Here is a 15,274-nt window from a genome sequence, read left to right as displayed (position 1 = left end):
GGGTTTCATGAAACCCGACCCGATCCCTGTGTGGGGTCGGCCATGCGGTACGCGACTTTTGCGCCAAAGTCGCGTTTCAATGACGCGAAAAGCGCCATTTCTCAGCCAATGAAGATGGACGCAGAGTGTGGGCAGCGTGATGACATAGGTCCTGGTCCCCACCATCTTAGAGAAGGGCATTGCAGTGATTGGCTTGCTGTCTGCGGCGTCACAGGGGCTATAAAGGGGCGTTCCCGCCGACCGCCATGTTACTGCTGCTGATCTGAGCATAGGGAGAGGTTGCTGCCGCTTCGTCAGAAGCAGGGATAGCGTTAGGCAAGGGCCATTAACCCCCAAACCGCTTGTGCTGTAGCGATTTCCACTGTCCAACACCACCTTTTGTTAGCAGGGACAGTGGAAACTACATTTTTTTTCCTCAGCGCTGTAGCTCATTGGGCTGCCCTAGAAGGCTCCCTGATAGCTGCATTGCTGTGTGTACGCCGCTGTGCAAACCAACTGCTTTTTTCAAAGCACAAATCCTGCTGTTCCTTCCTTTCTGCACAGCTATCTTGTTTGTTTGTCCACACTTTTGATGTAATTTGTGCAGCAGTCCACTCCTTGTTATTGCTGCCTGCCATACCTGGCTGAGATTACTGCAGGGAGATAGTAATTGTAGGACAGTCCCTGTTTTTTTTTTTTTTTTTTTAAATTGTCCCTGAAAAAAATAAATAGTGGGAGATTAATCTTGGCATTTGTGCTTGAGTGCCAGTCCTGTGTGTGCCATCTCTCTCCAATTTTGGGGCACAGAAAGCCTAGTGTCTATAATCCTTTAGCTTAGTGTGTAATACTGGGCCTAATTTCTTGGCAATTCTCCCTAACCAAAAGAAGTAGTGGGAGATTAAGATTGGCATTTCTGCTAGAGTGCCAGTCCTGTGTGTGCCATCTCTCTCCAATTTTGGGGCACAGAAAGCCTAGTGTGTAATACTGGCCCTGATTTCTTGGCAATTCTCCCTAACAAAAAAAAAACAGTGGGAGATTAAGATTGGCATTTCTGCTAGAGTGCCAGTCCTGTGTGTGCCATCTCTCTCCAATTTTGGGGCACAGAAAGCCTAGTGTGTAATACTGGCCCTGATTTCTTGGCAATTCTCCCTAACCAAAAAAAGTAGTGGGAGATTAAGATTGGCATTTCTGCTAGAGTGCCAGTCCTGTGTGTGCCATCTCTCTCCAATTTTGGAGCACAGAAAGCCTAGTGTCAGTTTTTTTTATTTTGGTTTTTAAATTCTCCCTGAAAAAAGAAAAATAGTGGGAGATTAATATTGGCCTTTGTGCTTCTGGGCCCGTCCTGTCTGTGCCATCTCTCTCAAATTGTGGACCACAGAAAGCCTAGTGTCTGTTTTTTTTTTTTATTTTGGTTTTTAAATTCTCCCTGAAAAAAAAAATAAATAGTGGGAGATTAATATTGGCCTTTGTGCTTCTGGGCCCGTCCTGTCTGTGCCAGCTCTCTCAAATTGTGGGCCACAGAAAGCCTAGTGTCTGTTTTTTTTTATTTTGGTTTTTAAATTCTCCCTGAAAAAAAAAAAAATAGTGGGAGATTAATATTGACCTTTGTGCTTCTGGGCCCGTCCTGTCTGTGCCATCTCTCTCAAATTGTGGGCCACAGAAAGCCTAGTGTCTGCTTTTTTTATTTTGGTTTTTAAATTCTCCCTGAAAAAAAAAAAATAGTGGGAGATTAATATTGGCCTTTGTGCTTCTGGGCCCGTCATGTCTGTGCCATCTCTCTCAAATTGTGGGCCACAGAAAGCCTAGTGTTCTTTTTTTTTTATTTTGGTATTTAAATTTTCCCTGAAAAAAAAAAAATAGTGGGAGATTAATATTGGCCTTTGTGCTTCTGTGCCAGTCCTGTGTGCCATCTCTCTCAAATTGTGGGCCACAGAAAGCCTAGTGTCTGTTTTTTTTTTATTTTGGTTTTTAAATTCTCCCTGAAAAAAAAAAATAAATAGTGGGAGATTAATATTGGCCTTTGTGCTTCTGGGCCCGTCCTGTCTGTGCCATCTCTCTCAAATTGTGGGCCACAGAAAGCCTAGTGTCTGTTTTTTTTTATTTTGGTTTTTAAATTCTCCCTGAAAAAAGAAAAATAGTGGGAGATTAATATTGGCCTTTGTGCTTCTGGGCCCGTCCTGTCTGTGCCAGCTCTCTCAAATTGTGGGCCACAGAAAGCCTAGTGTCTGTTTTTTTTTATTTTGGTTTTTAAATTCTCCCTGAAAAAAAAAAAATAGTGGGAGATTAATATTGACCTTTGTGCTTCTGGGCCCGTCCTGTCTGTGCCATCTCTCTCAAATTGTGGGCCACAGAAAGCCTAGTGTCTGCTTTTTTTATTTTGGTTTTTAAATTCTCCCTGAAAAAAAAAAAATAGTGGGAGATTAATATTGGCCTTTGTGCTTCTGGGCCCGTCATGTCTGTGCCATCTCTCTCAAATTGTGGGCCACAGAAAGCCTAGTGTTCTTTTTTTTTTATTTTGGTATTTAAATTTTCCCTGAAAAAAAAAAAATAGTGGGAGATTAATATTGGCCTTTGTGCTTCTGTGCCAGTCCTGTGTGCCATCTCTCTCAAATTGTGGGCCACAGAAAGCCTAGTGTCTGTTTTTTTTTTATTTTGGTTTTTAAATTCTCCCTGAAAAAAAAAAATAAATAGTGGGAGATTAATATTGGCCTTTGTGCTTCTGGGCCCGTCCTGTCTGTGCCATCTCTCTCAAATTGTGGGCCACAGAAAGCCTAGTGTTTGGTTTTTTTTTTATTTTGGTATTTAAATTTTCCCTGAAAACAAAAAAAAAATAGTGGGAGATTAATATTGGCCTTTGTGCTTCTGGGCCCGTCCTGTCTGTGCCATCTCTCTCAAATTGTGGGCCACAGAAAGCCTGGTGTCTGTTTTTTTTTATTTTGGTTTTTAAATTCTCCCTGAAAAAAAAAATAAATAGTGGGAGATTAATATTGGCCTTTGTGCTTCTGGGCCCGTCCTGTCTGTGCCATCTCTCTCAAATTGTGGGCCACAGAAAGCCTAGTGTCTGTTTTTTTTTATTTTGGTTTTTAAATTCTCCCTGAAAAAAAAATAAATAGTGGGAGATTAATATTGGCCTTTGTGCTTCTGTGCCCGTCCTGTCTGTGCCATCTCTCTCAAATTGTGGGCCACAGAAAGCCTAGTGTCTGTTTTTTTTTATTTTGGTTTTTAAATTCTCCCTGAAAAAAAAAATAAATAGTGGGAGATTAATATTGGCCTTTGTGCTTCTGTGCCTGTCCTGTCTGTGCCATCTCTCTCAAATTGTGGGCCACAGAAAGCCTAGTGTCTGTTTTTGTTATTTTGGTTTTTAAATTCTTCCTGAAAAAAAAAAAAAGAAATAGTGGGAGATTAATATTGGCATTTGTGCTCGAGTGACAGTCCTGCGTGTGTGGCATCTCTCTCATTTTGTGCCACAGAAAACCGAGTGTGTAAAATTGTGCCTGATTTTCCTTGCAGTCTCACCCACCTGTAAAGGGATATCTAAATCATACTGAAGTTATAGCTCACCTTGTAAGTTGTTTAACAGTAACAAATACCGTTACTTTGGTTACATTTTTAAAACAATGAGGAAGTCTGGTGGAAGAGGTCGTGGCCGTGGGCGTTCATTGCCAGCTGGTAATGATGGTAGTGGTGGTGGAGCATCAGGTGGTCGTGGGAAAAACAATATAGCACCTAAGTCTCGAGCTGTGGAGCCAGGTTCGTCGTCTGGCTACACAAGGCCTCGAACGCTCCCTTTTCTGGGAGTAGGAAAACCGCTTTTAAAGCCGGAGCAGCAAGAGCAAGTTTTGGCTTTCCTTGCTGACTCAGCCTCTAGCTCTTTTGCCTCCTCTTCTGAAACTGGTAAATGTAAAAGCAGCGCGTCGTTAGTGGATGTTCACGCTCAGGGACAAGTCGCTCCATTGTCCTGTTCAGCAAAAACAACAACAGAGAAGGATGCGTCAGGCGACACAACGGGTTACTCCATGGAGCTCTTTACACATACCGTTCCTGGGTTAGAAAGTGAAACAGTTAACAGGCCATGCCCATTACAAGTTGAATTGGACATGGAGTGCACAGATGCACAGCCACAGCCAGATTACTATGCTGTTCCTTTGGCTCAGACCACAACATTGCCCTCGCAGTGTACTGATCCAGAATCAGACCCTGATGAGACTATGGTGCCCCGTCACGAACGCTATACCACCGGCTTACACGATGACACAGACAAAGTTGCACACGAGATAGAAGGGGAGGTCATAGATGACCCAGTTGTTGACCCCGATTGGCAGCCATTGGGGGAACAGGGTGCAGGCGGCAGTAGTTCTGAAGCGGAGGAGGAGGGGTCGCAGCAGGCATCAACATCGCAACAGGTTCCATCTGCCGGGCCCGTATCTGGCCCAAAACGCGTGGCAAAGCCAAAACCTGTTGGAGGACAGCGTGGCCATCCGGTTAAAGTTCAGTCTGCAATGCCTGAAAAGGTATCCGATGCTAGAAAGAGTGCAGTCTGGCATTTTTTTAAACAACATCCAATTGATCAGCGCAAAGTCATCTGTCAAAAATGTTCAACTACCTTAAGCAGAGGTCAGAATCTGAAAAGTCTAAATACCAGTTGCATGCATAGACATTTAACCACCATGCATTTGCAAGCCTGGACTAACTACCAAACGTCCCTTAAGGTTGTAGCACCCTCGGCCAATGAAGCTAGTCAGCAACGCTACATCCCTTCCGTCACTGTAAGGCCACCATTTTCCGCACCACCTGCAGTATCTGTGCAGGTTTCGTTGCCAGGCCAAAGCAGTCAGGGTCAGGGAATCACCAGTTTCGTAGTAGGAAACACTGCATCTAGGGCACCGGCAAGAATACCGTCTCCAACCGTCTCTCAGTCTGCCATGTCCACCGGCACCCCCGCTAGTTCCACGATCTCCAGCTCTCCAGTCCAGCTCACCCTACATGAGACTCTCGTTAGAAAAAGGAAGTACTTAGCCTCGCATCCGCGTACACAGGGTTTGAACGCCCACATAGCTAGACTAATCTCGTTAGAGATGATGCCCTACCGGTTAGTTGAAAGCAAAGCTTTCAAAGCCATGATGGACTACGCTGTACCACGCTACGAGCTACCCAGTCGACACTTCTTTTCGAGAAAAGCCATCCCAGCCCTCCACCAGCATGTTAAAGAGCGCATCGTCCATGCACTCAGGCAATCTGTGAGTACAAAGGTGCACCTGACAACAGATGCATGGACCAGTAGGCATGGCCAGGGACGTTACGTGTCCATCACGGCACACAGGGTGAATGTGGTGGATGCAGGGTCCACAGGGGACAGCAATTTTGGGACAGTTCTGCCTAGCCCACGGTCTAGGAAACAGTTGGCTGTAGCCGTTCGCACCCCCTCCTCCTTGTCCTCCTGCAGAAGCGAGAGCTCGTCCACAGAACGCAGTCGCACAACCGCTCCATCCGCAGCAGCCACTGTTGCACACCAGGTGTCCCATTATGGGGCAGCTACTGGCAAGCGTCAGCAAGCTGTATTGGCTATGAAGTGTTTGGGGCGACAACAGACACACCGCGGAAGTTCTGTCCGAGTTCTTGCAGAAAGAAACGCAGTCGTGGCTGGGCACTGTAGATCTTGAGGCAGGCAAGGTAGTGAGTGATAACGGAAGGAATTTCATGGCTGCCATCTCCCTTTCCCAACTGAAACACATTCCTTGCCTGGCTCAGACCTTAAACCTGGTGGTGCAGTGCTTCCTGAAAAGTTATCCGGGGTTATCCGACCTGCTCCTCAAAGTGCGCGGACTTTGCTCGCATATCCGCCGTTCGCCCGTACACTCCAGCCGTATGCAGACCTATCAGCGGTCTTTGAACCTTCCCCAGCATCGCCTAATCATCGACGTTGCAACAAGGTGGAACTCAACACTGCACATGCTTCAGAGACTGTGCGAACAGAGGCGTGCTGTTATGTTTTTGTGGGAGGATACACATACACGGGCAGGCAGTAGGATGGCAGACATGGAGTTGTCAGGTGTGCAGTGGTCGTAGGTACAAGACATGTGTCAAGTCCTTCAGTGTTTTGAAGAATGCACACGGCTGGTTAGTGCAGACAACGCCTTAATAAGCATGAGCATCCCCCTAATGCGTCTGCTGATGCAAAGTTTGACGCACATAAAGGAGCAGGCGTCTGCAGCAGAGGAAGAGGAAAGCCTTGATGACAGTCAGCCATTGTCTGGTCAGGGCAGTGTACAGGACGAGGTAGCGGGCGAACAGGAGGAGGAGGAGGACGAGGAGGATGATGGGGATGAGTATTTTTTAATGAGGAAGCTTCTCCGGGGCCAATAGCAACTGGTGGCGTTGCAAGGCCGGGTTCAGGTTTTTTTAGGGAGACAAGTGACGTAGATTTGCCTGAAACTGCCCCTCAACCCAGCACGACCGCAGATTTGACAACTGGAACTTTGGCCCACATGGCGGATTATGCCTTACGTATCCTCAAAAGGGACCCACGCATTATTAAAATAATGACTGATGACGATTACTGGTTGGCCTGCCTCCTTGATCCTCGCTATAATGGCAAATTGCAAAATATTATGCCACATGAGAACCTGGAACAAATATTAGCAACGAAACAATCAACTCTTGTTGACCGTTTGATTCAGGCATTCCCAGCACACAGCGACGGTGAGCGTTATCACACGAGCTGCAGGGGGCAACAGGCCAGAGGTGTTAGAGGTGCACAAATCAGAAGTGGCGTTGGACAGAGGGGTTTTCTGACCAGGTTGTGGAGTGATTTTGCTATGACCGCAGACAGGACAGGTACTGCAGCATCAATTCAAAGTGACAGGAGACAACATTTGTCCAGTATGGTTACTAACTATTTTCAATCCCTTATCGACGTTCTCCCTCAACCGTCTTCCCATTTGATTACTGGGCATCCAAATTAGACACCTGGCCAGAATTGGCAGAATATGCATTGCAGAAGCTTGCTTGCCCAGCAGCTAGTGTCCTATCAGAAAGAGTATTCAGTGCTGCAGGTTCAATATTAACCGAAAAAAGGACTCGTCTGGCTACCCAAAATGTTGATGATCTAACCTTCATTAAAATGAACCACAACTGGATTTCAAATTCTTTTGCCCCACCTTTCCCGGCTGGCACCTAGCTTTCCTATGAAAAGGTCTTGCTTGTGGACTGCTCTGACTGACTTTTCCAATCTCGTAATTTGCAGCAGCTGTTTGTCCAGCATATGACATGTTTACACCTCCCAAAATGGCCAAACTCCCCCCACGGGGCCGTGGTCTCGCCACTTGGCGCAAGCACCCGTGAGAGTGCCGTTTGTCTGAAGAGGTGGGTGTGCACGCTTTTGGTCGACGGCACTGCCACTGGGTCCCTCATAGTACAATAAAGTGTCTCTGGCGGTGGTGGTGCGCACCCAACGTCAGACACACCGTTGTGTTATGAACAGGTAATTCAGAACCACAATGGACATTGAAGTTCAGAGCACACAAAGTGACCTGACAATTACCAAAAACAAAGGACGAGCTCTGAGACGTGGGAACTCTGCTGACCGCAATCCCTAATCCTAACACACCACACTAGAGGTAGCCGTGGATTGCGCCTAACGCTCCCTATGCAACTCGGCACAGCCTGAGAAACTAACTAGCCCTGAAGATAGAAAAATAAGCCTACCTTGCCTCAGAGAAATTCCCCAAAGGAAAAGGCAGCCCCCCACATATAATGACTGTGAGTAAGATGAAAATACAAACACAGAGATGAAATAGATTTAGCAAAGTGAGGCCCGACTTACTGAATAGACCGAGGATAGGAAAGATAGCTTTGCGGTCAACACAAAAACCTACAAACAACCACGCAGAGGGGCAAAAAGACCCTCCGCACCGACTAACGGTACGGAGGTGCTCCCTCTGTGTCTCAGAGCATCCAGCAAGCAAGAAAAACCAATAAAGCAAGCTGGACAGAAAAAATAGCAAGCAAAAATAACCCAAGCAAAACTTAGCTTATGCAGGATAGACAGGTGTTGTGAATTCTGTGGCTGAATTCACTCCTGTGGTCACAAGTGGTACTGCAGCTTCTGAGCTTCCTCCCTCAGGTGTGCTGGTGAGCTCGTTAGCTGTTTCGTTACTTAACTCCACCTGATGCTGCTATCCTGGCTCCTTGTCAATGTTCCAGTGTTGGATCTGAGCTTCTCCTGATTGTTCCTGTGACCTGCTGCTCTGTATAGCTAAGTGCTTTTTTGCTATTTTGTTGCTTTTTTTCTGTCCAGCTTGTCTTTTGTTTTGCTGGAAGCTCTGAGACGCAAAGGGTGTACCGCCGTGCCGTTAGTTCGGCACGGTGGGTCTTTTTTGCCCCCTTTGCGTGGTTTTTGCTTTAGGGTTTTTTGTAGACTGCAAAGTTCGCTTTACTGTCCTCGCTCTGTCTAAGATTATCGGGCCCCACTTTGCTGAATCTATTTCATCCCTACGTTTTGTCTTTTCATCTTACTCACAGTCATTATATGTGGGGGGCTGCCTTTTCCTTTGGGGTATTTCTCTGGGGGCAAGTCAGGCCTATTTTTCTATCTTCAGGCTAGCTAGTTTCTTAGGCTGTGCCGAGTTGCATAGGTAGTTGTTAGGCGCAATCCACAGCCGCTTTTAGTTGTGTTTAGGATAGGATCAGGTGTGCAGTCTACAGAGTTTCCACGTCTCAGAGCTCGTTCTTATGTTTTTGGGTATTTGTCAGATCACTGTGTGCGCTCTGATCGCTAGGCACACTGTGTCTCTGGATTGCCTTCATAACACCTTTCATTAGCAGACATAACAGTACAAGGAGCCAACTAATGATTCTCAATAGAGGGAAAGAAAAAGTTCTGACATCATTTTTTTTTTTTCTGCTCTGTGTTCACTTTTTTTTTTCCCCCTAGACATTTGGGTGATTCTGGACACAGGTGTGGACATGGATTTTCAGGGTCTGTGCTCTTCAATGGATAATCTCGTTATAAATGTACAAAAGATTCAAGATACTATTGATCAGAAATCTATGTTAGAACCAAGAATTCCTATTCCTGATTTGTTTTTTGGAGATAGAACTAAGTTTCTAAGTTTCAAAAATAATTGTAAGCTATTTCTGGCCTTGAAACCTCATTCTTCTGGTAATCCTATTCAACAGGTTTTGATTATTATTTCTTTTTTGCGCGGCGACCCTCAAGACTGGGCATTTTCTCTTGCGCCAGGAGACCCTGCATTGAGTAGTGTCGATGCGTTTTTCCTGGCGCTCGGATTACTGTACGATGAGCCTAATTCAGTGGATCAGGCTGAGAAAAATTTGCTGGCTTTGTGCCAGGGTCAGGATGATATAGAAGTATATTGTCAGAAATTTAGGAAATGGTCAGTACTCACTCAGTGGAATGAATCTGCGCTGGCAGCTTTGTTCAGAAAGGGTCTCTCTGAGGCTCTTAAGGATGTCATGGTGGGATTCCCTATGCCTGCTGGTTTGAATGAGTCTTTGTCTTTGGCCATTCAGATCGGTCGACGCTTGCGCGAGCGTAAATCTGTGCACCATTTGGCGGTATTGCCTGAGGTTAAACCTGAGCCTATGCAGTGCGATAGGACTATGACCAGAGTTGAACGGCAGGAATACAGACATCTGAATGGGCTGTGTTTCTACTGTGGTGATTCCACTCATGCTATTTCTGATTGTCCTAAGCGCACTAAGCGGTCCGCTAGGTCTGCCGTCATTGGTACTGTACAGTCCAAATTCCTTCTGTCCATTACCTTGATATGCTCTTTGTCGTCGTTTTCTGTCATGGCGTTTGTGGATTCAGGCGCTGCCCTGAATCTGATGGATTTGGATTATGCTAAATGTTGTGGGTTTTTCTTGGAGCCTTTGCGGTGTCCTATTCCATTGAGAGGAATTGATGCTACACCTTTGGCCAAGAATAAACCTCAGTACTGGGCCCAGCTGACCATGTGCATGGCTCCTGCACATCAGGAAGTTATTCGCTTTCTGGTGTTGCATAATCTGCATGATGTGGTCGTGTTGGGGTTGCCATGGCTACAAACCCATAATCCAGTATTGGATTGGAATTCCATGTCGGTATCCAGCTGGGGTTGTCAGGGGGTACATGGTGATGTTCCATTTTTGTCGATTTCGTCATCCACCCCTTCTGAGGTCCCAGAGTTCTTGTCTGATTATCAGGATGTATTTGAAGAGCCCAAGTCCGATGCCCTACCTCCGCATAGGGATTGTGATTGTGCTATCAATTTGATTCCTGGTAGTAAATTCCCTAAAGGTCGATTATTTAATTTATCCGTGCCCGAACACGCCGCTATGCGCAGTTATGTGAAGGAATCCCTGGAGAAGGGACATATTCGCCCATCGTCATCACCACTGGGAGCAGGGTTCTTCTTTGTAGCCAAGAAGGATGGTTCGCTGAGACCGTGTATTGATTACCGCCTTCTTAATAAGATCACTGTTAAATTTCAGTATCCCTTGCCATTGTTATCTGACTTGTTTGCTCGGATTAAGGGGGCTAGTTGGTTCACTAAGATAGATCTTCGTGGTGCGTATAATCTGGTGAGAATCAGGCAAGGAGATGAATGGAAAACTGCATTCAATACGCCCGAGGGTCATTTTGAGTATCTAGTGATGCCGTTCGGACTTGCCAATGCTCCATCTGTGTTTCAGTCTTTTATGCATGACATCTTCCGTGAGTATCTGGATAAATTCCTGATTGTTTACTTGGATGACATTTTGATCTTCTCAGATGATTGGGAGTCTCATGTGAAGCAGGTCAGAATGGTTTTTCAGGTCCTGCGTGCTAACTCTTTGTTTGTGAAGGGATCAAAGTGTCTCTTCGGTGTGCAGAAAGTTTCATTTTTGGGATTCATCTTTTCCCCTTCTACTATCGAGATGGATCCAGTTAAGGTCCAAGCCATCCAGGATTGGATTCAGCCGACATCTCTGAAAAGTCTGCAAAAGTTCCTGGGCTTTGCTAATTTTTATCGTCTGTTGTGAATTCTGTGGCTGAATTCACTCCTGTGGTCACAAGTGGTACTGCAGCTTCTGAGCTTCCTCCCTCAGGTGTGCTGGTGAGCTCGTTGACTGCTTCATTACTTAACTCCGCCTGATGCTGCTATCCTTGCTCCTTGTCAATGTTTCAGTGTTGGATCTGAGCTTCTCCTGATTGTTCCTGTGACCTGCTGCTCTGTATAGCTAAGTGCTTTTTGCTATTTTGTTGTTTTTTTTCTGTCCAGCTTGTCTTTTGTTTTGCTGGAAGCTCTGAGACGCAAAGGGTGTACCGCCGTGCCGTTAGTTCGGCACGGTGGTTTTTTTTGCCCCCTTTGCGTGGTTCTTGCTTTAGGGTTTTTTGTAGACTGCAAAGTTCGCTTTACTGTCCTCGCTCTGTCCTAGAATATCGGGCCCCACTTTGCTGAATCTATTTCATCCCTACGTTTTGTCTTTTCATCTTACTCACAGTCATTATATGTGGGGGGCTGCCTTTTCCTTTGGGGAATTTCTCTGGGGCAAGTCAGGCCTATTTTTCTATCTTCAGGCTAGCTAGTTTCTTAGGCTGTGTCGAGTTGCCTAGGTAGTTGTTAGGCGCAATCCACAGCCGCTTTTAGTTGTTTTTAGGATAGGATCAGGTGTGCAGTCTACAGAGTTTCCACGTCTCAGAGCTCGTTCTTGTATTTTTGGGTATTTGTCAGATCACTGTGTGCGCTCTGATCGCTAAGCACACTGTGTCTCTGGATTGCCTTCATAACACCTGTCATTAGCAAACATAACAGTACAAGGAGCCAAACTAATGATTCTCAATAGAGGGAAAGAAAAAGTTCTGACATCATTTTTTTTTTTCTGCTCTGTGTTCACTTTTTTTTTTCCCCTAGACATTTGGGTGATTCTGGACACAGGTGTGGACATGGATATTCAGGGTCTGTGCTCTTCAATGGATAATCTCGTTATAAATGTACAAAAAATTCAAGATACTATTGATCAGAAATCTATGTTAGAACCAAGAATTCCTATTCCTGATTTGTTTTTTGGAGATAGAACTAAGTTTCTAAGTTTCAAAAATAATTGTAAGCTATTTCTGGCCTTGAAACCTCATTCTTCTGGTAATCCTATTCAACAGGTTTTGATTATTATTTCTTTTTTGCGCGGCGACCCTCAAGACTGGGCATTTTCTCTTGCGCCAGGAGACCCTGCATTGAGTAGTGTCGATGCGTTTTTCCTGGGGCTCGGATTGCTGTACGATGAGCCTAATTCAGTGGATCAGGCTGAGAAAAATTTGCTGGCTTTGTGCCAGGGTCAGGATGATATAGAAGTATATTGTCAGAAATTTAGGAAATGGTCAGTACTCACTCAGTGGAATGAATCTGCGCTGGCAGCTTTGTTCAGAAAGGGTCTCTCTGAGGTTCTTAAGGATGTCATGGTGGGATTTCCTATGCCTGCTGGTTTGAATGAGTCTTTGTCTTTGGCCATTCAGATCGGTCGACGCTTGCGCGAGCGTAAATCTGTGCACCATTTGGCGGTACTGCCTGAGGTTAAACCTGAGCCTATGCAGTGCGATAGGACTATGACTAGAGTTGAACGGCATGAATACAGACGTCTGAATGGTCTGTGTTTCTACTGTGGTGATTCCACTCATGCTATTTCTGATTGTCCTAAGCGCACTAAGCGGTCCGCTAGGTCTGCCGTCATTGGTACTGTACAGTCCAAATTCCTTCTGTCCATTACCTTGATATGCTCTTTGTCGTCGTTTTCTGTCATGGCGTTTGTGGATTCGGGCGCTGCCCTGAATCTGATGGATTTGGATTATGCTAAACGTTGTGGGTTTTTCTTGGAGCCTTTGCGGTGTCCTATTCCATTGAGAGGAATTGATGCTACACCTTTGGCCAAGAATAAACCTCAGTACTGGGCCCAGCTGACCATGTGCATGGCTCCTGCACATCAGGAAGTTATTCGCTTTCTGGTGTTGCATAATCTGCATGATGTGGTCGTGTTGGGGTTGCCATGGCTACAAACCCATAATCCAGTATTGGATTGGAATTCCATGTCGGTATCCAGCTGGGGTTGTCAGGGGGTACATGGTGATGTTCCATTTTTGTCGATTTCGTCATCCACCCCTTCTGAGGTTCCAGAGTTCTTGTCTGATTATCAGGATGTATTTGAAGAGCCCAAGTCCGATGCCCTACCTCCGCATAGGGATTGTGATTGTGCTATCAATTTGATTCCTGGTAGTAAATTCCCTAAAGGTCGATTATTTAATTTATCCGTGCCCGAACACGCCGCTATGCGCAGTTATGTGAAGGAATCCCTGGAGAAGGGACATATTCGCCCATCGTCATCACCACTGGGAGCAGGGTTCTTCTTTATAGCCAAGAAGGATGGTTCGCTGAGACCGTGTATTGATTACCGCCTTCTTAATAAGATCACTGTTAAATTTCAGTATCCCTTGCCATTGTTATCTGACTTGTTTGCTCGGATTAAGGGGGCTAGTTGGTTCACTAAGATAGATCTTCGTGGTGCGTATAATCTGGTGAGAATCAGGCAAGGAGATGAATGGAAAACTGCATTCAATACGCCCGAGGGTCATTTTGAGTATCTAGTGATGCCGTTCGGACTTGCCAATGCTCCATCTGTGTTTCAGTCTTTTATGCATGACATCTTCCGTGAGTATCTGGATAAATTCCTGATTGTTTACTTGGATGACATTTTGATCTTCTCAGATGATTGGGAGTCTCATGTGAAGCAGGTCAGAATGGTTTTTCAGGTCCTGCGTGCTAACTCTTTGTTTGTGAAGGGATCAAAGTGTCTCTTCGGTGTGCAGAAAGTTTCATTTTTGGGGTTCATCTTTACCACTTCTACTATCGAGATGGATCCAGTTAAGGTCCAAGCCATCCAGGATTGGATTCAGCCGACATCTCTGAAAAGTCTGCAAAAGTTCCTGGGCTTTGCTAATTTTTATCGTCGCTTCATCTGTAATTTTTCTAGCATTGCCAAACCATTGACCGATTTGACCAAGAAGGGTGCTGATTTGGTTAATTGGTCTTCTGCTGCTGTGGAAGCTTTTCAGGAGTTGAAGCGTCGTTTTTGTTCTGCCCCTGTGTTGTGTCAGCCAGATGTTTCTCTTCCGTTCCAGGTCGAGGTTGATGCTTCTGAGATTGGAGCAGGGGCGGTTTTGTCACAGAGAGGTTCTGATTGCTCAGTGATGAAACCATGTGCTTTCTTTTCCAGGAAGTTTTCGCCCGCTGAGCGTAATTATGATGTGGGCAATCGAGAGTTGCTGGCCATGAAGTGGGCATTCGAGGAGTGGCGTCATTGGCTTGAAGGAGCTAAGCATCGCGTGGTGGTATTGACTGATCATAAGAACTTGACTTATCTCGAGTCTGCCAAGCGCTTGAATCCTAGACAGGCCCGTTGGTCGTTATTTTTTGCCCGCTTCGACTTTGTGATTTCGTACCTTCCGGGCTCTAAAAATGTGAAGGCGGATGCTCTGTCTAGGAGTTTTGTGCCCGACTCTCCGGGTTTATCTGAGCCAGCGGGTATCCTCAAGGAAGGAGTCATTGTGTCTGCCATCTCCCCTGATTTGCGGCGGGTGCTGCAAAAATTTCAGGCGAATAAACCTGATCGTTGTCCAGCGGAGAAACTGTTCGTCCCTGATAGGTGGAGTAATAAACTTATCTCTGAACTTCATTGTTCGGTGTTGGCTGGTCATCCTGGAATCTTTGGTACCAGAGAGTTAGTGGCTAGATCCTTCTGGTGGCCATCTCTGTCACGGGATGTACGTACTTTTGTGCAGTCCTGTGGGATTTGTGCTAGGGCTAAGCCCTCCTGTTCTCGTGCCAGTGGGTTGCTTTTGCCCTTGCCGGTCCCAAAGAGGCCTTGGACACATATTTCGATGGATTTCATTTCTGACCTTCCCGTTTCTCAAAAGATGTCAGTCATTTGGGTGGTCTGTGATCGCTTTTCTAAAATGGTCCATCTGGTGCCCTTGGCTAAATTGCCTTCCTCCTCTGATTTGGTACCTTTGTTCTTTCAGCATGTGGTTCGGTTGCATGGCATTCCTGAGAATATTGTTTCTGACAGAGGTTCCCAGTTTGTTTCAAGGTTTTGGCGAGCCTTTTGTGGTAGGATGGGCATTGACCTATCCTTTTCCTCGGCTTTCCATCCTCAGACTAATGGCCAGACCGAACGAACCAATCAGACCTTGGAAACATATCTGAGATGTTTTGTTTCTGCAGACCAGGATGATTGGGTGTCCTTTTTGCCGTTGGCTGAGTTC

This window comes from Ranitomeya imitator, chromosome 3 (genome assembly GCF_032444005.1).
Source record: "Ranitomeya imitator isolate aRanImi1 chromosome 3, aRanImi1.pri, whole genome shotgun sequence".
In the NCBI taxonomy this organism is placed as follows: Eukaryota; Metazoa; Chordata; class Amphibia; order Anura; family Dendrobatidae; genus Ranitomeya; species Ranitomeya imitator.
The sequence above is the reverse complement of the archived record's forward strand: the minus strand, read 5'-3'. Positions refer to the sequence as shown.